At 38.5% G+C, this 27,845-nt stretch overlaps 1 pseudogene; it reads right to left on the bottom strand.

Moving 5' to 3' along the window:
- Positions 1 to 116: 116 nt before the first annotated feature.
- LOC132486725 (Golgi phosphoprotein 3-like) lies at positions 117 to 27,098 on the bottom strand (annotated as a pseudogene).
- Positions 27,099 to 27,845: the final 747 nt, after the last annotated feature.

The raw sequence follows: 27,845 nt of genomic DNA, 5'->3' as shown, positions 1-27,845 counted from the left end.
CAGCTTCCTGCAGGTACACATCCACAACAGGAAAAGCCAACCACCATTTCATAAAACAAAAGCCAATTATAGTGTGGGAAGTACAAACTGCAGAAAACCAGGAGTCCCTGGAAGAAAAACGACTGGTTCCCGTGAGAGAAAGGAGGACGCTCGGTTCTGTGCAGGGTCACTTGGTGAAGGCGGCCACCACCGCCCACAGCACCTCGTTGGTGCTGGCCGTCAGACACTCCACCTCAGGGTCTAAGTCCAGGAGCTGCCGCACCCGCTTGGTGGCTAGATCGTACTGCTCGTCCAGGAGGGGCGCGAACGCGTTCTCCAGGACGTCCGAGGCGTGGGCCAGGTAGATGAGGGCCAGCAGGCGCTTGTCCATGCGGTGAGGGTCGTTCACCCATTTGTCGAGAACGGCTTCCTGCACCTTCTTGATGAGGCGCTGCTTTATGTTGTTATTGGTGAGGGGATGTGTCGTCATGTCAAAAAGAAGGAAGTTCTGTTTCTCCGTTGTCAACACGCCCTTTTCTACCAGGTTTTAAGCTAATCATTCCTGCACGTTTCTTAATTGATAATGCAGTTTTAATGAATTCCATGTCTCACCTAAACAAAAGCATTTAAAAGCTAGAGAAAATTTTCAGCTATTATTTTCTTTGTACTCTTAATAGGAATAGCAAAATGTGTTCATTGTAGCTGGTTTGCTTCTGGAGAAGTGGAATACAACAAGTGTGCTAGGGCGGTCTGTGTTCCCAGAACGTAAACTTCTTGTGGGACAGGAATCATATTTTATTAATCTCTGTAGCCCGGCACCAAGTATATTTCCTGGAACATAGTATTGCTCAATAAGTATTTGGAAAAGAGAATGAATAAAGTATTCAAATACACGAATTAGAACAGATTGCTAATGGTTTTGGTGTGAGGTAGATATGAGTCAAATTGTAAAATGATAATTCCTGGTACATTTCTATCAGCATAAAGTTGTCAATAAATAGCCAAAGTATAAATTAGAGGTTCATTTATTTTTATTTTTTAAATAAATTTTTAAAAGGAATAATTTTAGATTTATAGAAAAGTTGCAAAGATAGTAAAGCGTTTCCACATGCCCCACTGCTGTTTCCCCATTAATGCAGCACTTTTGTCACAATTAATGAACATCGATACATTAATATTAACTAAAGTCCATACACTATTCAGATTTCCTTGGTTTTTGCTTGATGTTCTTTTTTTGTTCCAGGATGCCACCCAGGTTATTATATCACCTTTATTTGTCATATTTTCTTAGGCTCCTCCTGGTGGTGACAGTTCTCCAATCTTCCCTTGCTTTTTTTTTTTTTTTTTTTGCGGTATGTGGGCCTCTCACTGTTGTGGCCTCTCCCGTTGCGGAGCACAGGCTCCGGATGCGCAGGCCCAGCGGCCATGGCTCACGGGCCCAGCCGCTCCGCGGCATATGGGATCCTCCCAGACCGGGGCACGAACCCGTATCCCCTGCATCGGCAGGCGGACTCTTAACCACTGCGCCACCAGGGAGGCCCCTTCCCTTGCTTTTGATGACCTTGACAGTTTTGAGAAGTAGTGGTCGTGTACTTTGTAGATTGTCCCTTTATTGGGATTTATCTGACGTTTGTCTCACGATGAGACTGAGGATACAGGTTTGGGGGAGTGAGACCACAAAGGGTGCATACTGTCAGCATGATTTATCACTGTTGATGTTGACCTTGATCACCAGGCTGTGGGAGGGTTCGTCAGGTATCTCCAATATAAAGCTATTCCTCCCTCACCCCTTTCTGTTCTGTACTCTTGGACGGAAGTCACTATGTGCAGCTCACATTTAAAGAGTGGTGGGTTATTCAGTACTTCCTTGAGAGTGAGGTATTTACATAAATTATTTGGAACTGGAAGTTGTATTTTTCATTAAAGAATTAAATTGAGATTCTCAATAAAGATGGCTGGTTGAATAAATATTCTCTTCCTGATGAAAATGCTATGAAAGCACAAACCCATAATAATAACAGGAAAGAACACAATAGCAGTAAAATTTCGGATACTGCAAAGTAGATGAAAAAGTGGTAGGTGGATTAGTGGATCCAAGAAAGCTAATCCAAAACTGGCAGTGGGCAGAGCAGGGAGGTATCCTACTTTACATGGCAGAAGCCCAGAGGCTCAGAAATTGGCACCAGATAGCTGTGGAAATGGTGGTGGGGGGGAGAAGATAATGGTAGGGCTAAGAATAGAAAGACTGTTTGAAAGTCTATTTAAAAAGCATCTCCAGATCTCCTTCTCTACTCTGTGCAGTAGAAGATAATAAAACAGAGGGTCTCTGGACTCAGGGACACCAGGCACAGCTGAAGGAGGCAGGGATCTCCCACTGAAAACAGGGGGATTAAGTAAAAGTTATGTCCTAGAATTTGGGACATTTCAGCCTTTTTCCTCCTCTCGACTCACGGAATACTGGAAGCTAGGATTATACCCTCCAGCCAAGACATTAGAAGAGTCTTTTCTGGAAAATACCACCAGCCCAAGAGAAAAGGATGAAAAACACTGATATGAAGATTTCCCCAAAGAATTACAAAGAAGCCCCCACTTCACCACCACCCACCATGCACACATACAGATTCCAAGTAACTTATTTGGCCTCTTTTTCCAAATATGAGCAGACTGCTAGAGAATGTCATACATTTGGGAAAAATTCTCTAATGTGAAACACAGAGTGCAAAATACAATATTAAAATAACAAAAAGATGTTTCTAATTCCTCCAAAGTGGAAACTACACAAATGTCTAGTCAACTGGTGAATGTCAAAACAAAATGTGGTACATCAGCACAAGGGAATACTCTGCAACAATAAAGAAGAATGAACTCCTGATGCATGCTGCAACAAGGATGGCCTTCAAAAACAGCACGTGAAGTGAAAAAGCAGACACAGAAGAACATATACTGTATGATTCTATTTATATGAAATGCCTAGAAAATGCAAATGAGTAGAGACAGAAAGCAGATTATTGGCTGATTGGGACTAGGGTTAGGAATGAAGATGAATTGCAAACGGGCACCAGAGACCTTTCTGGGGTGATGGAAATGTTCTAAAACTGGACTGCAGTGATGGTTGACTGACTCAATAAATATACTAAACATCAGTGAATTAGACACTCACAATGGGTGAATTTTATGGCATACAAATTACACCTCCAATAAACCTGTTTTTAAAAAAAAGGAACTCAGAGGACACTGAAACTATGGAGGAAGAAGAAAAATGTGGGAAAAAAAGGCATTACTGTTCTCAGAGAAATAAGAGAGAATATTGTATCCATAAAACAGGGACAAAATGGTAGTTTTAAAAAGAAGAATATTCAGAGAACAACAACAACAAAAATACTAGGAAAATAAAAATTGGATGGCAGAACTGGAAAACCCAGTAGAAAAGTAGAGGATATAGTTAGGGAATCCAAAACTTAGGGCAAAATGGCAAATAATTGGACAATAAGAGAGAAAACTTAAGAAATTAGTTGGTCAATCCAGGGGGCCCAACAACTAAATAATAGGAGCTCCAGAAAGGGTGAACAGAAGAGAATGATGAAGAAAAGTATAGGACTTCCCTGGTGGTATAGTGGTTAAGAATCCACCTGCCAATGCAGGGGACACGGGTTCGAGCCCTGGTCCGTGGAGCAACTAAGCCCCGTGCCCCACAACTACTGAGCCTGCGCTCTAGAGCCCTAGAGCCACAATTACTGAAGTCCGTGCACCCTAGAACCCGTACACCGCAACTACTGAGTCCACGCGCCACAACTACTGAAACCTGCGTGCCTAGAGCCTGTGTTCTGCAACAAGAGAAGCCACCGCAATGAGAAGCCCGCATACTGCAAAGAGGAGTAGCCCCTGCTCGCCGCAACTAGAGAAAGCAGCAGCAACGGAGAACCAACGCAGCCAAAAAAAAAAAAATAGTAAGCCATCAATTTAAAAAGAAAGTGAAGGAAAGTGTTAATAAAATAACATAAGAGAATTTTCCAGGGCTGAAGAACATGAGGCTTTTTTCAAAAAAAGGCCCATTGGGTATCCAGCCCAATGAATAAAAGACAAATAAATAAATAAAAATAAAAAATTTAAAAAACCCATTAAGCAAAAAACAAACAAACAAACAAAAAAAAAACCCAAAAGACTCATTATCATAAAATTTCAAAGACTAGTGCACTAGTGATAAACAGAAGGCTCTAAAAGTTCGGGTGGAGGGTGGAGGTTAGGGGGAGACAGGTAATGAGCAGAAGAGTGTAAGAATGGCATCAAACTTCTTTTTTTTTTTTTTTTTTTTTTTTTTTTGCTGTACGCGGGCCTCTCACTGCTGCGGCCTCTCCCGTTGCGGAGCACAGGCTCCGGACACACAGGCTCCGCGGCCATGGCTCGCGGGCCCAGCCGCTCCGCGGCATGTGGGATCTTCCGGGATCGGGGCACGAACCCGTGTCCCCTGCATCGGCAGGCGGACTCTCAACCACTGCGCCACCAGGGAAGCCCAGCATCAAACTTCTTGAATGGGAGATAGAAGATAATGAAGCTGCACCTTCACGTTTCCAAAGGAAATTTTTACTCTCCATCAAGTGAGAGGGTAGAAAAGAGACAGTTTAGACCTCTAGACATGTCCTTCCCAAGCACCTTTCTTAGGAAGCTATTTGGGAATGTGCACACACACATACCACGCTCACACGAAAGGGCTCCCTTTAGAAGGAGGATATTGGGGTATTGGAATACATGGGGTTGAGGAAACAGAGGATCTAATAGAGGCAAAAAGGATCCCCAGGGTGATGGCCAGTGGAAGTTCCAATACAACAGAGGAGCAAAGGCCCACAGTGGAAGCATCTAGACTGTAACCAGAAGGTGGAGGCACTAGGACTGTCTTGGACTGAAGCAGGCTGGGGGTCCGGGATGTAGTTCTTCAGTTATTTAACATGTTTTGTATAAAATGTAATGAGAGACATTTTACAGAGCTGTTGAGGATATGGGAATATTTAGTCAGATATTCAAAGGAAATTAAGAAAATGTCTTCAAATAAGGCAATTATTAACTCCAAAAAACACAAGTTATGTAAGAAAGGATATATAATCATGCTACTTGATGCAAAAACATACTATGTACTACACATACATTGTCAAAATTAAGAAAACACTGAACATAGATTTAACAGATATTTAAGATATAATTTTATTGAGAAGATGGTGGAAAGGAAAGAGGGGTATACCTGAGCTAAAATCCTTGTTATCTATAATTGGAAATCAACAGGTAAGTCTATTCCGATGAGTCAAGAGATACCAGTATATATTATGCATATTATTTAGAAATAAGCAAGTAAAATCAGAGAAAATATCTAAAAAGTTGAAATTGATTACTTGGCAGATGATGGGAGTAGAAAGGTAAAGAAAAGAGACTGCTGTTTTATAAAAGTTACTTTTAGCAATATTTGATCTTTTATACTATTCAAACAGCACTTTGATAAAAATAAAAGTTGATTAAAAACAACACATCATTTTACTGAATGCAAAAATATATATAAAGTTATAGAGTAACAAGAAACAGGAAACTTCAAATTATCGTATTAATACCTAATTTAATATACATAAAATTTTATTTAATCATATGAATTATACCAAAAAGACACAGTTTGGAAAAGCCATTTTGCAATTTATGATTTGCTTTATAAAACTGGAGTTTTAAAATTATGATAATTAATTCATGAAAAGTTGAGGATTTATTTGATTCTTGCTTTCTGAAGTTTATTAATAGTCAAAGCCTGAGTCTGTTTTTGAAGTATAAAGAGCTTTATCAAATTAAAGAGTGGCAAATCATTCCTCTTTGAAGAAAAACATTACAATTTGCATTCAAATTCCTTATCTTTTAAAAGAGGAAAGACAGCATTTATTCTAGGCCTCGTTATATTTACTATCCTGAGTCTGTAAATGGAAATTATACCCAAATGATGAATGTAATCCTGATTACTTCTTTCTTCTGGGTTAAACATAAGTTCACACACCCATACTTAAATATTAAGAAATCAGCAACAGTTATTTTACCCATCTGCAGTCTGAGCCCAATGATGGGACAGCCTTCCCACCTCCCTTCCTTCCAGAAGCATTTAATTTGTTCCTAGTATTGGCTGGGTGTTGAGGATACAAAAAAGAATAAAATATGATCTTCTTCTACAGAGAAATTACAAGCTAGTGCCACTTTATACAACTAACCGTAAAACAACATGGAAAGGGTGAGAGGAACAAAGTTCTGCAAGAATAGAGAGGGATCAGGGTGTCTGGAGACAGAGTATACTGGAAGACGCTCTCCATAGAGTACACTTTCTCTCTTTGACTTGGAGAGTTGGACAAGCCAAGGGAGAGGCCTAATGCCCTGGGACAGAGGGATCAGCAAGCACAAAGCATCCAAGGCCATGCAGGTACAGTGAGACGCAGACTACCTGGAAACCCCGCCTCCCAAGGTGGTCCACCTGTGGTCCCTGATTACCCTGACTACACACTCCTCCAAAGTCACCCACACACACCGGGAGGAGGAGAGACACGCTGGGGTGTTTCATTAGAACCGGACATTCCTGGGTGGAGGGCAGGTGGGGGAGGGAGGGTGCTCGAGGGAACAAGCCACGCCTGTTTCATTTCTAGCACAAAGAAGAATGCATTGTAAGTTCATTCAAACAAATGACTGCTCTATGAATAGTGCTAAATTTAAAATTCTTGGACAAAAGGATTTTCCTCAGGTTCCAGATGACTCAGGTTAATGTGAGAAAAGACTTGACAAACAATTTATACATGCAAATTGGATGTGAGATGTTCTTCCATGTAACAATTATTTATTGGGCATCTGCTATGGGCTGCCGTCAGTGTTCAAGGCACCAAGAACAAAAAAGTCCTCACATTTGTGACACATATTCTAGTGACTTCTATTCATTTATAGTTCATCTTTCTGAATTTAAAAAAAAAATCATTGCCAGAAATCAACTTAAAAATTCATGAAAAACAACAAGCATTAACTGTATAGCACAGGGAACTATATTCAATATCTTGTAAAAACCTATAGTGGAAAAGAATCGAAAAAAGAATATAGATATATATATGACTGAATCATTTTGCTGTTCACCTGAAACTAATACAATATTGTAAATCGACTATATGTCAATTAAAAAAAAACATGAAGGTCAATTTAAGGGACTTACCAACAATACTGAAGAAAACTCAGATACAAATGTGACAAAATGATTTAAAAACCTGTATTAGAAGAAAATTGTATCATTGCCCTTTATACCACAAAACTGAAAGGACTTCTATGATAAATATGGTAGTCTAGTGCCACCTTGTGTTCAAATTACTCAATTACAATGTGATTTAATAGGAAAGATTCTGTACTGTATTTGTTTCCTATTTTTCCTATTGCAGCTGTAACAAATTGCCACAAATTTAATGCCTTTAAAATAACACAAATTCATTATTTTATAATCCTGTAGGTCATAAGGGTGTAATGGATCACAATGGGCTAACATCAAGGTATCAGCAGGACTGTGTTCCTTCAAGATCCTAGAGAAGAATCTGTTTTCTTACATTTTCCACCTCCTAGAGTCTGTCTGAATTCCTTAGCTGGTGGCTCCCTACTATGCTTGGAGCCGGCAATGGCTAGTTGAGTCTTCTCATAGTGAATCACTCTGACACTGCTTCTCCTCTTTCACTTATAAGAACCCTTGTTATTACACAGGCCTCACCTGAATAACCTAGGACAATCGCCCCATCGCAAAATCAGTTAATTAGCAAACAATTCCACCTGCTACCTTGTTTCTCCCTTACCATGTAACAGAACATATTCACAGGTTTTGGGGGTTACAATACGCACATCTTTGGGAAGGGGGCATTATTCCGCCTACCACAGAGTCTGTAGGGTTTTTTTTCTGGGGGCAAATATGCTACTTCTTATGCTTCAATAAAATGGTAAAGATATTAAATTAAACTGGGGGTCCTTGGACTTTATTTGGAACTTAGAATTGATGAAAAACAACAAAAAAATCTTTTGCCAATATCTATGACACAAACCAACCATTTAGAAACTACCCCCACCCCGTGAATATTTACTTTACTAATTAGCTTTATAATCTTAGCTAGAAAGACCCAAATTAAATATAAAAATATTCTTAAATTCTCCCATAAGGTTAACAACTGATTTCTTAGCAGAAATTCTACAAGCCAGAAGGGAGTGGCATGATATATTTAAAGTGATGAAGGAGAAAAACCTACAACCAATATTACCCTACCCAGCAAGGATCTCATTCAGATTCGATGGAGAAATCCAAAGCTTTTCAGACAAGCAAAAGCTAAGAGAATTCAGCACCACCAAACCAGCTCTACAACAAATGCTAAAGGAACTTCTCTGAGTGGGAAACACAAGAGAAGAAAAGGACCTACAAAAACAAACCCAAAACAATTAAGAGAATGGTAATAGGAACATAAATATTGATAATTACCTTAAATGTGAAGGGATTAAATGCTCCAACCAAAAGACGCAGGCTTGCTGAATGGATACAAAAACAAGACCCATATATATGCTGTCTACAAGAGACCCACTTCAGACCTAGGGAAACATAAAGACTGAAAGTGAGGGGATGGAAAAAGAAATTCCATGCAAATAGAAATTAAAAGAAAGCTGGAGTAGCAATACTCATATCAGATAAATAGATTTTAAAATAAAGAATGTTACATAATGATCAAGGGATCAATCCAAGGAAAAGATTTAACAATTATAAATATATATGCACCCAACATAGGAGCACCTCAATACATAAGGCATATGTTAACAGCTATAAAAGAAGAAATCGACAGTAACACAATAATAGTGGGAGACTTTCAACCTCACTTACACCAATAGACAGATCATCCAGACAGAAAATTAATACAGAAACACAAGCTTTAAATGACACAATAGACCAGATAGATTTAATTGATATTTATAGGACATTCCATCCGAAAACAGCAGATTACACTTTCTTCTCAAGTGCACACGGAACATTCTCCAGGATACATCACATTTTGGGTCACAAATCAAGCCTTGGTAAACTTAAGAAAATTGAAATCATATCAAGCATCTTTTCTGACCACAACGCCATGAGATTAGAAATAAATAACAGGTAAAAAAAATGTAAAAACACAAACACATGGAGGCTAAACAATACATTACTAAATAACCAAGAGATCACTGAAGAAATCAAAAAGAAAATCAAAAAATACCTAGAGACAAATGACAATGAAAACACGAAGATCCAAAACCTATGGGATGCAGCAAAAGCAGTTCTAAGAGGGAAGTTTATAGCTATACAAGCCTACCTCAAGAAACAAGAAAAATCTCAACTAAACAATCTAACCTTTCACCTAAAGGAACTAGAGAAAGAAGAACAAACAAAACCCAAAGTGAGCAGAAGAAAAGAAGTCATAAAGATCAGAGCAGAAATAAATGAAATAGAACAAAACAATTGCAAAGATCAATAATACTAAAAGCAGGTCTTTGAGAAGATAAACAAAACTGATAAACCTTTAGGCAGATTCATCAAGAAAAAGAGGGAGAGGACTCAAATCAACAAAATTAGAAACGAAAAAGGACATGTTACAACAGACACTGCAGAAATACAAATCATCATAAGAGACTACTACAAGCAACTCTATGCCAATAAAATGGACAACCTGGAAGAAATGGAAAAATCATTAGAAAGGGATAACCTTCCAAGACGGAAACAGGAAGAAATAGAAAATATGAAAGACCAATCACAAGTAATGAAACTGTGATTAAAAATCTTCCAATAAACAAAAGTCCAGGAACAGATGGCTTCACAGGTGAATTCTATCAAACATTTAGAGAAGCGCTAACACCCATCCTTCTCAAACTCTTCCAAAAGATTGCAGAGGAAGGAACAATCCCAAACTCATTCTATGATGCCACCATCTCCCTGATACCAAAACCAAAGATACTACAAAAAAAGAAAATTATAGACCAATATCACTCATGAATATAGATGCAAAAATACTCAACAAAATACTAGCAAACAGAATCCAACAACACATTAAAAGGATCATACACCATGATCAAGTGGGATTTATCCCAGGGATGCAAGGATTCTCCAATATACACAAATCAATCAATGTGATATAACATAACAAATTGAAGAATAAAAACCATATGATCATCTCAATAGATGCAGAAAAAACTTTCAACAAAATTCAACACCCATTTATGATAAAAACCCTACAGAAAGTAGGCATAGAGGGAACCTTCCTCAACATAATAAAGGCCATATATGACAAACCCACAGCAAACATCATTCTCAATGGTGAAAAACTGAAAGCATTTCCTCTGAGATCAGGAACAAGACAAGCAAGTCCACTCTCACCACTATTAGTTAACAGAGTTTTGGAAGTCCTAGCCATGGCAATCAGAGAAGAAAAAGAAATAAAAGGAATCCAAATAGGAAAAGAAGAAGTAAAACTGTCACTGCTTGCAGATGACATGATACTATACATAGAAAACCCTAAAGATGCCACCAGAGAACTACTAGAGCTAATCAATGAATTTGGTAAAGCTGCAGGATACAAAATTAATGCACAGAAATCTCTTGCATTCCTATACACTAACAATGAAAGATCAGAAAGAGAAATTAAGGAAATAATCCCATTCACCATTGCAACAAAAAGAATAAAATACCTAGGAATAAACCTACCTAAGGAGGTAAAATACCTGTACTCAGGAAACTATAAGACACTGATGAAAGAAATCAAAGATGACACAAACAGATGGAGAGATATACTATGTTCTTGGATTGGAAGAATCAATATTGTGAAAATGACTACACTACACAAAGCAATCTACAGATTCAGTGCAATCCCTATCAAATTACCAATGGTATTTTTTACAGAACTAGAACAAAAAATCTTAAAATTTATATGGAGACACAAAAGACCCCAAATAGCCAAAGCAATCTTGCAGGAAAAAAACGGAGTTGGAGGAATCAGATTCCCTGACTTCAGACTATAGTACAAAGCTACAGTAATCAAGACAATATGGTAATATGGTACTGGCACAAAAACAGAAATATAGATCAATGGAACAGGATAGAAAGCCCAGAGACAAAGAAGGCAAGGATATACACTGGAGAAAAGACAGTCAACTAATCTATGACAAAGGAGGCAAGGATATACAATGGAGAAAAGACAGTCTCTTCAATAAGTGGTGCTGGGAGAACTGGACAGCTACATGTAAAAGAATTAAATGAGAACACTCTCTCACACCATACACAAAAATAAACTCAAAATGGATTATAGAACTAAATGTAAGACCAGACTCTATAAAACTCTTAAAGGAAAACATAGGAAGAATACTCTTTGACATAAATCACAGCAAGATCTTTTTTGACCCACCTCCCAGAGTAATGGAAATAAAAACAAAAATAAACAAATGGGACCTAATGAAACTTAAAAGCTTTTGCACAGAAAAGGAAACTATAAACAAGACTAAAAGACAACCCTCAGAATGGGAGAAAATATTTGCAAACGAATCAATGGACAAAGGATTAATCTCCAAAATAAATAAACAGCTCAGGCAGCTCAATATCAAAAAAACAGGTGGGGGCTTCCCTGGTGGCACAGTGGTTGAGAGTCTGCCTGCCAGTGCAGGGGACGCGGGTTCGTGCCCCGGTCCGGGAGGATCCCACATACTGCGGAGCAGCTGGGCCCGTAAGCCATGGCTGCTGAGCCTGCGCGTCTGGAGCCTGCGCTCCGCAGCGGGAGGGGCATGGCAGTGAGTGGCCCGCATACTGCAAAAACAAACAAACAAACAGGCTTCCCTGGTGGTGCGGTGGTTGAGAGTCTTCCTGCCGATGCAGGGGACATGGGTTCGTGCCCCGGTCCGGAAAGATCCCACATGCCGCGGAGCGGCTGGGCCCCTGAGCCATGGCCGCTGAGCCTGCGTGTCTGGAGCCTGTACTCCACAACAGGAGAGGCCACAACAGTGAGAGGCCTGTGTACAGCAAAAAAAACCCCAAAAAACAAGCAAACAACCCAATCAAAAAATGGGCAGAAGACCTAAATAAACATTTCTCCAAAGAAGACATACAGATGGCTAAGAAGCACATGAAAAGCTGCTCAACATCACTAATCATTAGAGAAATGCAAATCAAAACTACAATGAGGTATCACCTCACACCAGTTAGAACGAGCATCATCAGAAAATCTACAAACAACAAATGCTGGAGAGGGTGTGGAGAAAAGGGAACACTCTTGCACTGTTGGTGGGAATGTAAATTGATACAGCCACTATGGAGAACAGTATGGAGGTTCCTTAAAAAACTAAAAACAGAATTACCATATGACCCAGCAATCTCATTACTGGGCATATACCCTGAGAAAACCATAATTCAAAGATACATGAACCCCAATGTTCATTGCAGCACTTTTTACAATAGCCAGGTCATGGAAGCAACCTAAATGTCCATTGACAGATGAATGGATAAAGAAGATGTGGTACATATATACAATGGAATATTACTCAGCCATAAAAAGGAATGAAATTGGGTCATTTGTAGAGATGTGGATGGACATACAGAGTGAAGTAAGTCAGAAAGAGAACAATAAATATCATATATTAACGCATATATGTGGAATCTAGAAAAATGGTACAGATGAACCTATTTCCAAGGACGAAATAGAGACACAGACGTAGAGAACGAACATATGGACAGCAAGGGGGTAAAGGGGGATGAGGGCTGGGATGAATTGTGAGACTGAGATTGACATATATACACTAATATGTATAAAATAGATAACTAATAAGAACCTGCTGTGTAAAAAATAAAATAAAATTCCAAAAAGAAAAGAATGAACTATGAACATTTTTCTCACACCATATACAAAAATAAACTCAAAATGGAAAAAAAAAACTGTTAAATTAACCTTAAATTATTTCAAATTGACAAAGGCAGGTGTAAGTCCAAATATTGCTTGATAATACACAAAGTATAAAAGTAGAGGGTCTTTGTTTACAGGGCAATAGGTTTTGTTTGAAAACTGGTCAGAATTAAGCTCATAAAAACTCAAAAATAGAAACCTGTGGGGACTTACCTGGCAGTCCAGTGGTTAAGACTCCACACTTCTGCTGCAGGGGGCACTGGTTCGATCCCTGGTCAGAGAATTAAGATCCCGCATAGCTGCAGGGTGCGGCCAAAAAACAAAAACAAAAACAAACTCTGAAGGGATTAAAGGAGGAGAGAAAAGAGAAAGAGAACAGGTAGATTGTGGTTCTTTACATGTACCTACCTCTCCATTACTGTAGCAGGTGAGCACCCCACTTTTTATAGGTCATTTTCCAGCAAGGGCAAGAGAGACTGCTCTGCACCCACCAGGTTTCAACGGGCCGCTCCTGGAGTGGCTTTCAGAGTCACTGGATGATACAGAGTCAGAGGATGATGTAGGTAGGGTATGCTAATCAAACATCGAAGGAAAATCAACAAGATACAATGCTTGGGTTTTCAGCGGGGTTGTGCCAGCCTTCTCTGGAATGTCATGTATAGTGTTCTGAGGGAAGGGTACATCAATATTATCCAGGTGGGCTGAGGAAAAAAAAACATAATAATTGCAGACTTATTTTTCTGTAATAAAATTTTTAGCCAACTATTAGTCGGACTGAGTAGTAGTAATGCAAGTCTTTCCAGGGCCAGGGTATTGCTTTTTGTCCAGCTTGAGGAACACTTCATCAAAATATTAAAGTGCCTCAAACAGAATCTCCTTACAAAGTATTTTCATGGATAGCAGTCATTAAATTGCAGTTCAAGTCTTGGCAGTAACGTGTTATAGTTTTCACTGTAGAGGTCTTACATGTTTTTTGTTAAATTTGTTCCTAAGTATTTTGTGGATTTTAATGCTTGTTTAAATGCTAATGATTTTATTTCTTCCTTTGTAATGTGTATGACTTTTATATCTTTTTCTTACCTTTTTACATTGGCTAAGGTCTCCAGTATAATACTGAAAAAGTGGGGAGAGTGAACATCTTAGCTTTGTTTATAATCTTGAGGGAAGAATATTCAATATTTCACCTTTAGGTATGATATTATCTTTAGGTTCTTCCTAGATGCTTTTAAATTTAACAAAAAGTTCCCTTTCATTTCCTAGTTTGCAAAGAGGTTTTTGTTTTAAAATCATGATGACTATTGAATTTTGAGGCATTTTTGCATTTATTGGTATGGTTATATGGTTTTTCTCCTTTATTCTGTTACAGTGGCAAATAACACCAACTAATTTTCAAATGTTAAGGCAACCTTCTATTCCTAGAATACACCTACTTAATCATGATGTAGTATTGCTGCTTTTGACTTGCTAATATTTTGTGAAAGATTTTTGCAACTTAAGAGATGTTGGTCTCCAATTTTCTTGTAGTGTTTCTGTCAAGTTTTTGGCAGTATTATCTTGGCTTCATAAAATGAGTTGGGAACACTTTCTATCTTCTAAAGGAGTTTGTGTAAGATTAGTATAATTTCTTCCTTAAATGTTTGATAGAATTCCCGAAGAAAACCATCTGGACGTGCAGTTTTCTTTGCAGGAAGGCTTTCCATCAATTCAACTTTAAAAATAGAGTTATGAAAATTTTCTATTTCTTGTTGTATCAGTTTGGTAAGTTGTTTTTCAAAAAACTCTTTCTTTTAATCTATTTGTCAAGTTTATAGGCATAAAGTTATTCACTACATTCCTTTTTTTTTTTTTTGCGGTACATGGGCCTCTCACTGTTGTGGCCTCTCCCGTTGCGGAGCACAGGCTCTGGACGCGCAGGCTCAGTGGCCATGGCTCATGGGCCCAGCCACTCCGTGGCATGTGGGATCTTCCCAGACCAGGGCACAAGCCCGTGTCCCCTGCATCGGCAGGCAGACTCTCAACCACTGCACCACAAGGGAAGCCCACTACATTCCTTTATTTGCCTTTTAATGTATGTAGGGTCTGTGGTGATATTTCCTCCTTCATTTTTAATGTTGGTAATGTGTACTTTCCCTCCTTTTTTTCTTGATCAGTCTGCAGCATTCCCAAAAGTATGTCATGTCAGTGTTCTTTTTTCCCCAGGACAAGCAAAAAGGATGACCTTCTTTCAATATGAAGAGGTAGTACCCTCTTCTCTTTTCTTCTATTTCCCATCATACAACACACACACACACATGCACACACACACACACATGCACACGAGCATAAACACTTACAGATAAGGCAGACTATATCTAGGAGATCCCTCATTTTCCTAATGATAAGTTCCTCAAAATGTTCTTTGGACAACTAGAATATATAAACTTCGGGGGATATAGACAAAATTTTTAAATGTCTACTTATAATTGTTAATTACTATGATTATACATCTGTATTTCACATCATATATTTTACTGAGTTTTTTGGAATGTAATTTAATTTTTTTAATTGAGTATATTTGACATACAATATTATATGTTTCATGTATAGTATTGAGCTTTTGTGTTAAAATATATATATCATATAAAACTGAACATTTAAGTGTGTCATTTATTATATGTGAATTATACCTCAATAAAACTGTTAAAGAAAAAAATATGTGTATCATAAAATTTACCATTTTAAGTGTACAATTCAGTGGCATTAAGTGCTTTCACAATGTTGTGCAACCAATACCACTATCCATTTCCAGAACTTTATCATCCCAAACAGAAAATCTGTGCCCATTAAACAACTCCCCATTGCCCCTTCCTTCCAGGCCCTGGTAACCTCTATTCTACTTACTGTCTCTATGAATTTGCCTGTTCTAGGTACCTCATAGAAGTAGAATCATACAATACTTGTCCTTTTGTCTTTGGCTTATTTCACTTAGCAGAATGTTTTCAAGGTTCATCCATGTTGTAGCATGTATCAGAATTCCAGTCCTTTTTATGGTTGAATAATATCCCATTGTATATATATATACCACAACTTGTTTATCCATTCACCTGTAGATGAACTTTTGGGTTGTTTCCACCTTTTGACTATTGTGAATAATGCTGTTATGAATATTGGTGTAAAGTGCTGGTTTGAGTCCCTGCTTTCAGTTTTTTTGTGGTATACACATTGGAATGGAATTGCTGGGTCATACGGTAATTCAATGTTTAACTTTCTGAGGAACTGCTAAACTATTTTCCACAGCGGCTAAACCATTTTACTTTCCTACAGCAATACATGAAGATTCCAATTTCTCCAAAGCATTGCCAACACTTGTTATTTTCCTTGTTGTTTGTTTTAGAATCATATCCATCTTAATGGGCATAGAGTGGTATCTCATTGTGGTTTGGATTTGCATTTCCCTAATGACTAATGATGTTAAACATCTTTTCGTGTGCTTATTGTCTAGATGTATATCTTCTTTGGAGAAATGCCTATTCAAGATCTTTTCCCATTTTTGAATTGAGGTTTTTTTAACCCATTGTCTCATAGGAATTATTTATATATTCTGGATTAACATCCTTTATCAGATAGATGATTTGCAAATATTTTCTCCTACTCTATAAACTGTCTTTTTCCTTTCTTGATAATGTCCTTTAATGCACAAATGTCTTTGATGAAGTCCAATTTTTCTATTTTTTCTTTATTGCCTATGCTTTTGGTGTCATATCCAAGAAATTATTGCTAAATCCAATGTCATAAAGACTTTCCCCTATGTTTTCATTTTAAAGTTCTATACTTTTAGCTCTTAAGCTTAACTCTTTGATCTGTTTTGAGTTAATTTTTGTATATAGTATAAGGTAAAGATCCAACTTCATTCTTTTGCATGTGCATATCCAGTTTTCTCACTACCTTTTGTTAAAAAGACTGTCTTTCCCCATTTAATGGTCTTGGCACTCCTATTGAAAATCAATTGACCAGATATGCTTGGGTTTATTTGGGGGCTCTCTATTCTATTCATTCAGTCTATATGTCTATCCTCATGCCACTATCACACTGTTTTGATTACTACAGGTTAAGTAATAAGTTTTGAAATCAGGAAGTGATAGTCTTACAAATTTGTTATTTTTCAAGACTGTTTTGGCTATTTCAGGCTTATATTGACTTTTAAATACTGATTTCCCTCCTCATATTTCATGATTCCATTTTAATCAAATATGTCACATGCAACTACAATATAGTCTATTTTGGTAAAATTCTTTAAAGTGCATTAATTAAGCTCATATGAGATTGGAAAGTAGGGAAATGATGTCAGTATGCCATGGAAACTATATTGGTTCATCTGCACAATTTCCCAGCATGTATTATTTTGTGACATCAATCAAGTAGAGAAGGGAGATGCAATCACATTGGCAGGGTTGAATACAGCAAATACAAAGAAATAGAGTATTGAGAACAACGCCCTTTCTCTCTCTGTTCTCTTCTTCTTTTGAAATAATTTTCCACTTAGAGGAAAGTTGCAGAAATAGTACAAAGAGCTTACATATGCCTTTCTCCCAGCTTCCGTAATTTTCACAATTCCATAACCATTATACCATTACCAAAACCAGAAAAATAGCATTGGTGAATACTATTAACCAAACACAGATCTTATTTAAATTTCACTCATTTTCCCCTTAATGTCCTTTTTCTGCTTCAGGATCCAATCCATGATTCACATTGCATTTAGTTATTGGCTCCTTGGTTTCCTGCAATCTGTGATGGTTTCTCAGTCTTTCTTTGCCTTTCATGACCATGATAGTTTGTAGAATGTCTTTCAACTTGGGTTCGTCTGATGTTTTCTCATGATTAGCTTGAGGTGTTGCATTTTTAGCAAGCATACCCCAGAAGTGATATGGTGTCCATCTCAGTGCATAATGATTTCAATGTGATTTGTTGCTGGTGATTTATTAACCTTGATCACTTGGCTAAGGAGGTGTCTGCAGATATTCTCCACAGTAAAGTTACCAGTTTTCCCTATGTAATTGACAAATATCTTAGAGAAATACTCCGAGACTATGAAATATCTTATTTCTTCTCGAACACTCACAACTGATTTTAGCATCCATCAAACTGACCAGACCTGCAACACTTATTATGGTGGTGTCTGCCTGGTGGTAATTTTTTTTATTTCTCTCATTTCTTCTACATTTATTAGTTGGAATTTTTTTGTAAGAAGAGATATTGTTTCCCCAATACATGTATTTATTCAATTCCTTTAAAAAAATTTTTATTGGGCTTCCCTGGTGGCGCAGTGGTTGAGAGTACGCCTGCCGATGCAGGGGATACGGGTTCGTGCCCCGATCCGGGAAGATCCCACATGCCGCGGAGAGGCTGGGCCCGTGAGCCATGGCCACTGAGCCTGCGCGTCCCGAGCCTGTGCTCCGCAACGGGAGAGGCCACAACAGTGAGAGGCCCGCATACCGCAAAAAAAAAAAAAAAAATTTATTTATTAAATTTATTTATTTTGGGCTGTGTTGGGTCTTTGTTGCTGCGTGCGGGCTTTCTCTAGTTGTGCAGAGTGGGGGCTACTCTTGGTTGTGGTGCACAGGCTTCTCACTGCGGTGGCTTCTCGTTGTAGAGCGCAGGCTCTAGGCACGCGGGCTCAGTAATTGTGGCTTGCAGGCTCTAGAGCACAGGCTCAGTAGTTGTGGCACACGGGCTTGGTTGCTCCATGGCATGTGGGATCTTCCTGGACCAGGGCTTGAACCCGTGTCCCCTGTATTGGCAGGTGGATTCTCAACCACTGTGCCACCAGGGAAGCCCTTTTATCCTTTTTTATGTTGGTATGGATTCATGGAAATTTGTTTTGTTCTGAGCTCAAATTCAATACTATTATTTTTAATTTTGTTAAGCTCAAACTGCTCCAGCTTTGTCCATTGGGAACTTCTTCACATCGGTTCCTGTGTCTTTTTGACATGTTCCCATCTTTTTTCAAGTACCTCAACTACTTCCTTATTTTCTGGTACAACAGGTCATTCCATGCTCATCTTGTATTTTGCAAAGGAGGTCTTGTTCCTTTCATTGAGGAATGGTGTTTAGAATTCAAGATCTAGGTTCTAGGTGTGCTTATTGCAGTAAGAGTACCACTGCTTCTTGGTCATCTTAGCACATGGAGCTAGGAGATATATGTACATGTACTAACCCTCCCCCCCCACATCTAAATGTGTGTGTGTGTGTATTAGATATGTACTAAAAACAATAATTTCAATACTGATACCTCTGATTCCAATTCGACACCAGGGTTCCTTCTAGCCATGTCCCCCTTTCCTTATTTGTAACATATCTGAGAATTATTAATAGAATCATGGCCCTGATATACAGTGTATTCACTTATTTGTTCAGTACTACTATACACACAAAGTAGTTACTGAATGGCTCATCCACACCTCTATGAGAAACAAATCTACTAGCTAGAGTATAGTAATTATAAACAGTGCTTTTTTTTTTTTTTTTTTTGCGGTACATGGGCCTCTCCCGTTGTGGAACACAGGCTCCGGACACACAGGCTCAGCGGCCATGGCTCACGGGCCCAGCCGCTCCGCAGCACGTGGGATCTTCCCGGACCGGGGCACGAACCCGTGTCCCCTGCATCGGCAGGCGGACTCTCAACCACTGCGCCACCAGGGAAGCCCTAAACAGTGCTTTTTATCTTTAGGTTTTCAGTATTCAGTTAATATACTGTTTTCCATTGTTAGTTTGGTGAGTTTGTTTTCTTCCCCATCTCCTTCAGTATGGTTATGTTAGTCATTTGTAATATATTTAACTTGCTAACTTGTTACTATTCATATTCCATTTTGGGTTCTTCTCCCATCCTGGTTGATTTTAATAATGTATTTTTGGGTTATGTGAGACATTAGTAAGGTTTTTAGAGTCGAAGCTACACACATTGTACTCAGCAAAGTGTCACTCCCTCCTCACCCTGTCACCCGCTTCTAATTTTCCCATCCTTTCACCTCTTTGTTACTCATACCATAGAGGCAGCCCACCTCTTCGGTTTCTGGTTTATCTTTCCTGTACACAGCATCCCTGATTTAAGATTTTTCGACTTATGATTTCTTGGCTTTACAATGGTGGGAAGCTATACCCATTTGTACTTAGAATTTTTAATTTTGATCTTTTCCAGGCTAGTGACATGTGGTAGATACTCTCTTGTGATGCTGGGCGGGGGCAGTAAGCTGTAGCTCCATCAGCCACGTGACCATGAGCCTAAACAACCAATACACTTACAACCATTCTGTACTCAGACAACCACGCTGTCTTTCACTTTTAGTACAGTATTTAATACTCCATGAGATATTCAATACTTTATTATAAAATTGGCTTTTGTGTTAGATGATTTTGCCCAAAAGTAGGCTAATGTTAGTGTTCTGCGCACATTTAAGGTAGGCTAGGCTAAACTATGATATTCAGTAGGTTAGGTGTATTAAATGCATTTTCAACTTTAAGATAGGTTTATTGGGATGTAACTCCACTGTAAGTCAGGGAATATATCTTTTGCACAAATAAGATACATATGTATTTTCTTTTTTTCTTAATAGATCTTTATTGGAGTATAATTGCTTCACAATACTGTGTTAGTTTCTGTTGTATACCAAAGTGAATCAGCCATATGCATACATATGTCCCCATACCCCCTCCCTCATGAGCCTCCCTCCCATCCTCCCTATCCCACCCCTCTAGGTCATCTCCTTCTTGCTATGTGAAGAGTAACATGCCATAGATACTCTTTTGTACTTTGCTTCTTCTCCACCCCCCTCCATATCGCCCCCCTTCTTCCTTTTGGCTCAGTTTGGTTACATGTTTTGTCTTAGATGGGCATAGTACTTAGTTTTCACCATCTTTATGCATTTTGATTTTGTTGCTATATCCCAGATGCCCCAATCATTTTTTATACCTCCTTTCATCAAGCTACTTTTGGCTTTTTTTTTTTCTTAAAAGGTAAGATTCTAATCTTACTGTAGTAGTTCTTTATTAAGAGTTTAATTTATCTCTTGTTACTATGCCAGTATTTCTCACTGGATTATGCTTTAAAAAAATTCTCCAACCACAATGCTATGAAACTAGAAATTAACTATAAGAAAAAAAAAACTGCAAAAAACACAAACATGTGAAGGCTAAACAATCTGCTACTAAACAACCAATGGATCACTGAAGAAATCAAAGAGGAAATCAAAAAATACCTAGAGACAAATGAAAATGAAAACACAATGATCCAAAACCTATGGGACAAAGCAAAAGCAGTTCTAAGAGGGAAGTTTACAATGATACAAGCTTACCTCAGGAAACAAGAAAAATTGCAAATAAAAAATCTAAACTTATACCTAAAGCAACTAGAGAAAGAAGAACAAACAAAACCCAAAGGGAGTAGAAGGAAAGAAACCATAAAGATCAGAAGCTAAATAAATGAAATAGAGATTAAAAAACAATAGAAAGGATCAATGAAACTAAAAGCTGGTTCTTTGAAAAGATAAACAAAATTGATAAACCTTTAGCCAGATTCACCAAGAAAAAAAGGGAGGGGCTTCCCTGGTGGTCCAGTGGTAAAGAATCCGCTTTACAATGCAGGGGACACGGGTTCAATCCCTGGTCAGGGAACGAAGATCCCACATGCCACAGGGCAACTAAGCCCGTGTGCCACAACTGCTGAGCTCTCACGCCTCAACTAGAGAGCCTGCATGCCACAAACTACAGAGCCCACGTGCTCTGGAACCCGCGCCCCACAACTACAGAGCCTAGGTGCCCTGGAGCCCATGCGCCACAGCTAGAGAAGAGAAAACTCGCACGCCACAACTAGAGAGATCCCGCATGCCTCAACAAAGATCCTGCGTGCTGCAACTAAGACCTGATGCAGCCAAAAATAAATAAAATAAATAAATCTTTAAAAAAAAGGGAGATAACCCAAATCAATAAAATCAGAAATGAAAAGGGAGAAGTTACCACCAACAGCACAGAAATATAATACAAAGGATCATAAGAGACTACTACAAGCAACTATACACCAATAAAATAGGTAAGCTAGAAGAAATAGACAAATTCTTAGAAAGGAACAATCACCTAAAACTGAACCTGGAAGAAGTAGAAAATATGAGCTGACCAATTACCAGTATTGAAATTAAGTCAGTAATTTAAAAGCTCCCAACAAACAAAAGTCCAGGACCAGATGGCTTCACAAGTCAATTCTACCAAACGTTTAGAGAAGAGTTAACATCCATCCTACCAAAACTATTCCAAAAGATTGCAGAGGAAGGAACACTTCCAAACTCATTCTATGAGGCCACCATCACCCTGAAACAAAAACCAGGCAAATATATCACAAAAAAAGAAAATTACAGGCCAATATCACTGATGAACATAGATGCAAAAATCCTCAACAAAATACTAGCAAACCAACTCTAACAATACATTAAAAGGATCATAAACATTAAAAAAAAAAGGATTTATCCCAGGGATGCAAGGATTTTTCAATATCTACAAATCAATCAATGTGATACATCACATAACAAACTAAAGAATAAAAACCATATGATCATCTCAATAGATGCAGAAAAAAGCTACAGTGATTAAGAATCCACCTGCCAATGCAGGGGACATGGGTTCAATCCCTGGGCTGGGAAGATCCCACATGCCGCAGAGCAACTAAACCCATGTGCCACAACTACTGAGCCTGCACTCTAGAGCCCGTGAGCCATAACTATTGAGCCCACGTGCCACAACTACTGAAGCCCACAGGCCCTAGAGTCCGAGTGCCACAACTACTGAGCTCATGCTCCATGACTAATGAAGCCTGAGCACTCTAGGGTCCATGTGTCACAACTACTGAGCCTGCATGCTGCAGCTACTAAAGCCCACGTGCCTAGAGCCCGTGCTCTGCAAGAGAAGCCACCACAATGAGAAGCCCGTGCACTGTAACGAAGAGTAGCCCCTGCTCACCACAACTAGAGAAAGCCTGCACGCAGCAATGAAGACCCAATGCAGCCAAAAATAATAATAATAAATCAAATAAATAAAAACCCCTTAAAAAAATTCAACAACCATTTATGATAAAAACTCTCCAAAAAGTGCGCATAGAGGGAACCTACCTCAACATAATAAAGGCCACCCACAGTTAATATCACACTCAATGGTGAAAAACTGAAAGCATTCCCTCTAAGATCAGGAACAAGACAAGGATGCCCATTCTCGCCACTTTTATTCAGCATAGTTTTGGAAGTCCTAGCCATGGCAATCAGAAAAGAAAAGGAAATAAAAGGAATACAGATTGGAAAGGAAGAAGTAAAACTGTCACTGCTTGCAGATGACATGATACTATACATAGAGAATCCTAAAGATGCCACCAGAAAACTACTAGAGCTAATCAATGAATTTGGTAAAGTTGCAGGATACAAAATTAATACACAGAAATCTCTTGCATTCCTATACACTAATGATCAAAAATCTGAAAGAGAAATTAAGGAAACACTCCCATTTACCATTGCAACAAAAACAAAAAAATACCTAGGAATAAACCTACCTAGGGAGACAAAAGACCTGTATGCAGAAAACTATAAGACACTGATGAAAGAAATCAAAGATGACACAAACAGATGGAGAGATATACCATGTTCTTGGACTGGAAGAATCAATATTGTGAAAATGACTATACTACTCAAGACAATCTACAAACTCAATGCAATCTCTATCAAATTACTAGTGGCATTTTTTACAGAAGTAGAACAAAAAATCTTAAAATTTGTATGGAGACACAAAAGATCCTGAATAGCCAAAGCAGTCTTGAGGGAAAAAAACGGAGCTGGAGGAATCAGACTCCCTGACTTCAGACTATACTACAAAGCTACAGGTATCAAGACAATATGGTACTGGAACAAAAACCAGAAATATAGATCAATGGAACAGGATAGAAAGCCCAGAGATAAACCCATGCACCTATGGTCAACTAATCAGAAGACAAAGGAGGCAAGGATATAAAATGGAGAAAAGACAGTCTCTTCAATAAGTGGTGCTGGGAAAACTGGACAAGCTACATATAAAGGAATGAAATTAGACCACTCCTTAACACCATACACAAAAATAAACTCAAAATGGATCAGAGAACTAAATGTAAGACCGGACACTATAAAACTCTTAGAGGAAAACACAGGAAGAACACTCTTTGACATAAATCACAGCAAGATCTTTTTTGACCCACCTCCCAGAGTAATGGAAATAAAACCAAAAATAAACAAATGGGACCTAATGAAACTTAAAAGCTTTTGCAAAGCAAAGGAAACTACAAACAAGACAAAAAGACACCCCTCAGAATGGGAGAAAATATTTGCAAACGAATCAATGGACAAAGGATTAATCTCCAAAATATATAAACAGCTCATGCAGCTCAATATTAAAAAAACAAACAACCCAATCAAAAAATGCGCAGAAGACTAAATAGACATTTCTCCAAAGAAGACATACAGATGGCCAAGAAGCACATGAAAAGCTGCTCGACATCACTCATTATTAGAAAAGTGCAAATCAAAACTACAATGAGGTATCACCTCACACAAATTAGAATGAGCATCATCAGAAAATCTACAAACAACAAATGCTGGAGAGGGTGTGGAGAAAAGGGAACCCTTTTGCACTGTTGATGGGAATGTAAATTGATACAGCCACTATGGAGAACAGTAAGGAGGTTCCTTAAAAAACTAAAAATAGAACTACCATATGACCCAGCAATCCCACTACTGAGCATATACCCAGAGAAAACCATAATTCAAAAAGACACATGCACCCCAATATTCATTGCAGCACTATTTACAATAGCCAGGTCATGGAAGCAACCTAAATGCCCATGGACAGAAGAATGGATCAAGATGTAGTACATATATACAATGGAATATTACTCAGCCATAAAAAGGAATGAAATTGGATCATTTGTAGAGATGTGGATGGATATGGAGACTGTCATACAGAGTGAAGTCAGAAAGAGAAAAACAAATATCATACATTAACACATATATATGGAACCTAGAAAAAAGGTACAGATGAACTGGTTTGCAGGGCAGAAATAGAGACACAGATGTAGAGAACAAACGTATGGACACCAAGGGGGGAAAGTGGCGGCTGTGGGGGTGGGATGAATTGGGAGATTGGGATTGACATGTATACACTAATAAGTATGAAATGGATAGCTAATAAGAACCTGCTGTATAAAAAAAATAAATAAAATTAAATTTAAAAAAATTAATGTATAATCATGCACTTGAACCTGTACAAGTGTTTAGTGTTGTTTTGTGGTGCTTTATATTTTTCATAAGTGGGATGCTATTGAATTCAGTATTCTAAACCTTGCTTTTTATTCTTTTCATGTTAGTAGATATTGATTTACATCATTCTTTTAAATTACTACATAATATTTCATAGTAGGGTTTTACCATGGCTTATGTAGCCATTTATGAATATATCGATGGGTATTTAGGTTGTTGTCCTTTTTTCTTTTCTTTGCAACTATGAACTAGGGGTAAGAATATCTTTGTGCATGCCACTTAAAATACATGTATGATGCATACAGGATAGATATTGAGAAATGGAATCGCTGGGTCATTGAGAATGAATAATTACCATTTTCAAAGTTACTGCCATGTTGCCTTCCAGAGAGCCTTAAATAATTTTTTCTATCAGTTGAGTGGGAGAATACCATTTCCTCACATTCTTGATTGATAGTATCAACATTTTTTACTTTTTGCCAATTATATGGTGAAAAGTTACATCTTATTTTAATTTACATGTCTGCAATGACTAGGGAGAATAACATTGATTTTTATATTTACTGATCATTTGATTTCCCCCACTCCATAACTGTCTAAGCTACGCATATACTTGTAGCCTTACTTATGAATTCTTAAATTAGCTTGTTAAACTATATACTAAATGTTATTAGGATATTTGGGGGATTACATTGTCTTTATGGAACAATTTGGAGAGAACTGGCATCATAATATATTGAGACCATTAATAGTCTCCATTTATTTAGGTGTTTTTCTATGTCCTATAGTTTACTTTTTCCCCTGTAAAGATCTTATATATTTACTGTTATGTTTATTCTTAGGTGTTTTATACTTAGGTTTCTGTTGCAAATTCCCTTTCATTACATTTTCTAACTATCTATTGCTGGTGAACAGGAAAACCACCAGTTTGTGAATGATTACCTGCTATCCAGTCACTTTGCCGTACTCTGTTATTATTTGTCAGTTTTCATCACACTTGTTTTCACAATCTACCATTTGGTAGATTAACACTACCCTGGAGCTGCCACCTCTTATCCCAAGTCCCTAGGAATAACAGAAAAGTTATAAGAAGAATACAATCCATAGCATGTAGAAATCTCCTTCTGGAGATAGTTTGTACATATACAAACACACTTTTTATTTTCTCACTTATACAGTACAGTAGTATACTGAATAAACAGTTAATCATTTTCTGCTGCTTCCTGATAAGAGTGTTCAATGTCAGTACACAGAGAGGATCCCCTTCTATTTTTATGTATGTATGTATGTATGTATGTATGTATGTATGTATGTATGTATGTATGTATTTTTGCGTTACGCGGGCCTCTCACTGTTGTGGCCTCTTCCGTTGCGGAGCACAGGCTCCGGATGTGCAGGCTCAGCAGCCATGGCCCACGGGCCCAGCTGCTCCGCTGCATGTGGGATCCTCCCGGACCGGGGCACGAACCTGCGTCCCCTGCATCGGCAGGCAGACTCCCAACCACTGCGCCACCAGGGAAGCCCGATCCCCTTCTATTTAAGGGTGCCACTATATGGATGTACAATAATTTACCCAGTGCCCCATGGAGGAAACCGATGCCCAATCCTCTATGATTACAATGAAAATACTTGTATGAAAGGCTTTGCATCAATATCTTCAGGATCAATTCCTAGCAGTGAAATTCCTAAACCTGGATCAAAAAGTATATACACCTTCAATATATATATTATATATATATATATTTTTTTTGGCCATGCCGCGTAGCTTGAGGGACCTTAATTCCCCAACCAGGGACTGAACCCATACCCTAGGCAGTGAAAACGTGAAGTCCTAACCACTGGACCCCCAGGGAATTCCCCCACCTTCAATATTGACAGCTACCATCCAGTTGCCCTTCATAGCGGCTATATCAATACACATTCGGAACAACAGTACATCAGCATGCTTTTTGCCTACACCTTCAGCAATACAACAGGTGCTGTTTAAAACTGCTTGAAAGGAATATAGACAGAATTGGTATCTTAATTCTTGCTGTAGCAGATGCTGTTAATGTCCCAGCTAGTAACTTTGCCTGCAGCCATAAATAACAGTTCCTGCACATTCTGACAGCATCCAACTTGTGTCTGAATCTTTCTGCTTCTTTTCCCGAGACATTCTGAGGTGTCACGGAACGTGCTCCACCCTGCAAGGGTGGACTTTCCAGGATGGCTGGGAAGAAACAGTCTATCAGCCTCTCGGAGGCAACCCCCAACCAATAAAGAATAGGAATCAGTGGATAAATATGTAAGCTTCTCCATCTCTCAGCAGGCAATTCTTGCCAGTTCCTCAGAGTGAATTCAGCTCTTGTTGACTACAGCAGTAATCTTCACTTTAATGTATCCTTTATTGACTTTTCTACCTTCCCCATCTCACTTTCCCTACTTCCTCTCTTCCTGATATCACCTCCCCAATAAACTACATGCCCCCTAATCCTTGCCTCAAGGTCTGCTTTTGTGGAGACCTAAACTGGTACCAGAGATGGCCATGGAAAGTTGACCCTCAAGAATGGGACTAGAGAATTTGCTCACTCTCTGGTCAGGAGGCATCAAGAACCTCATTGCTGGTCTAAGTCGGGGTAGTGACAACCCACAGCATGCTGTAGCAGCA

This window comes from Mesoplodon densirostris, chromosome 3 (assembly GCF_025265405.1).
Source record: "Mesoplodon densirostris isolate mMesDen1 chromosome 3, mMesDen1 primary haplotype, whole genome shotgun sequence".
In the NCBI taxonomy this organism is placed as follows: Eukaryota; Metazoa; Chordata; class Mammalia; order Artiodactyla; family Ziphiidae; genus Mesoplodon; species Mesoplodon densirostris.
This window is presented reverse-complemented; position numbering and strand designations above follow the sequence as displayed.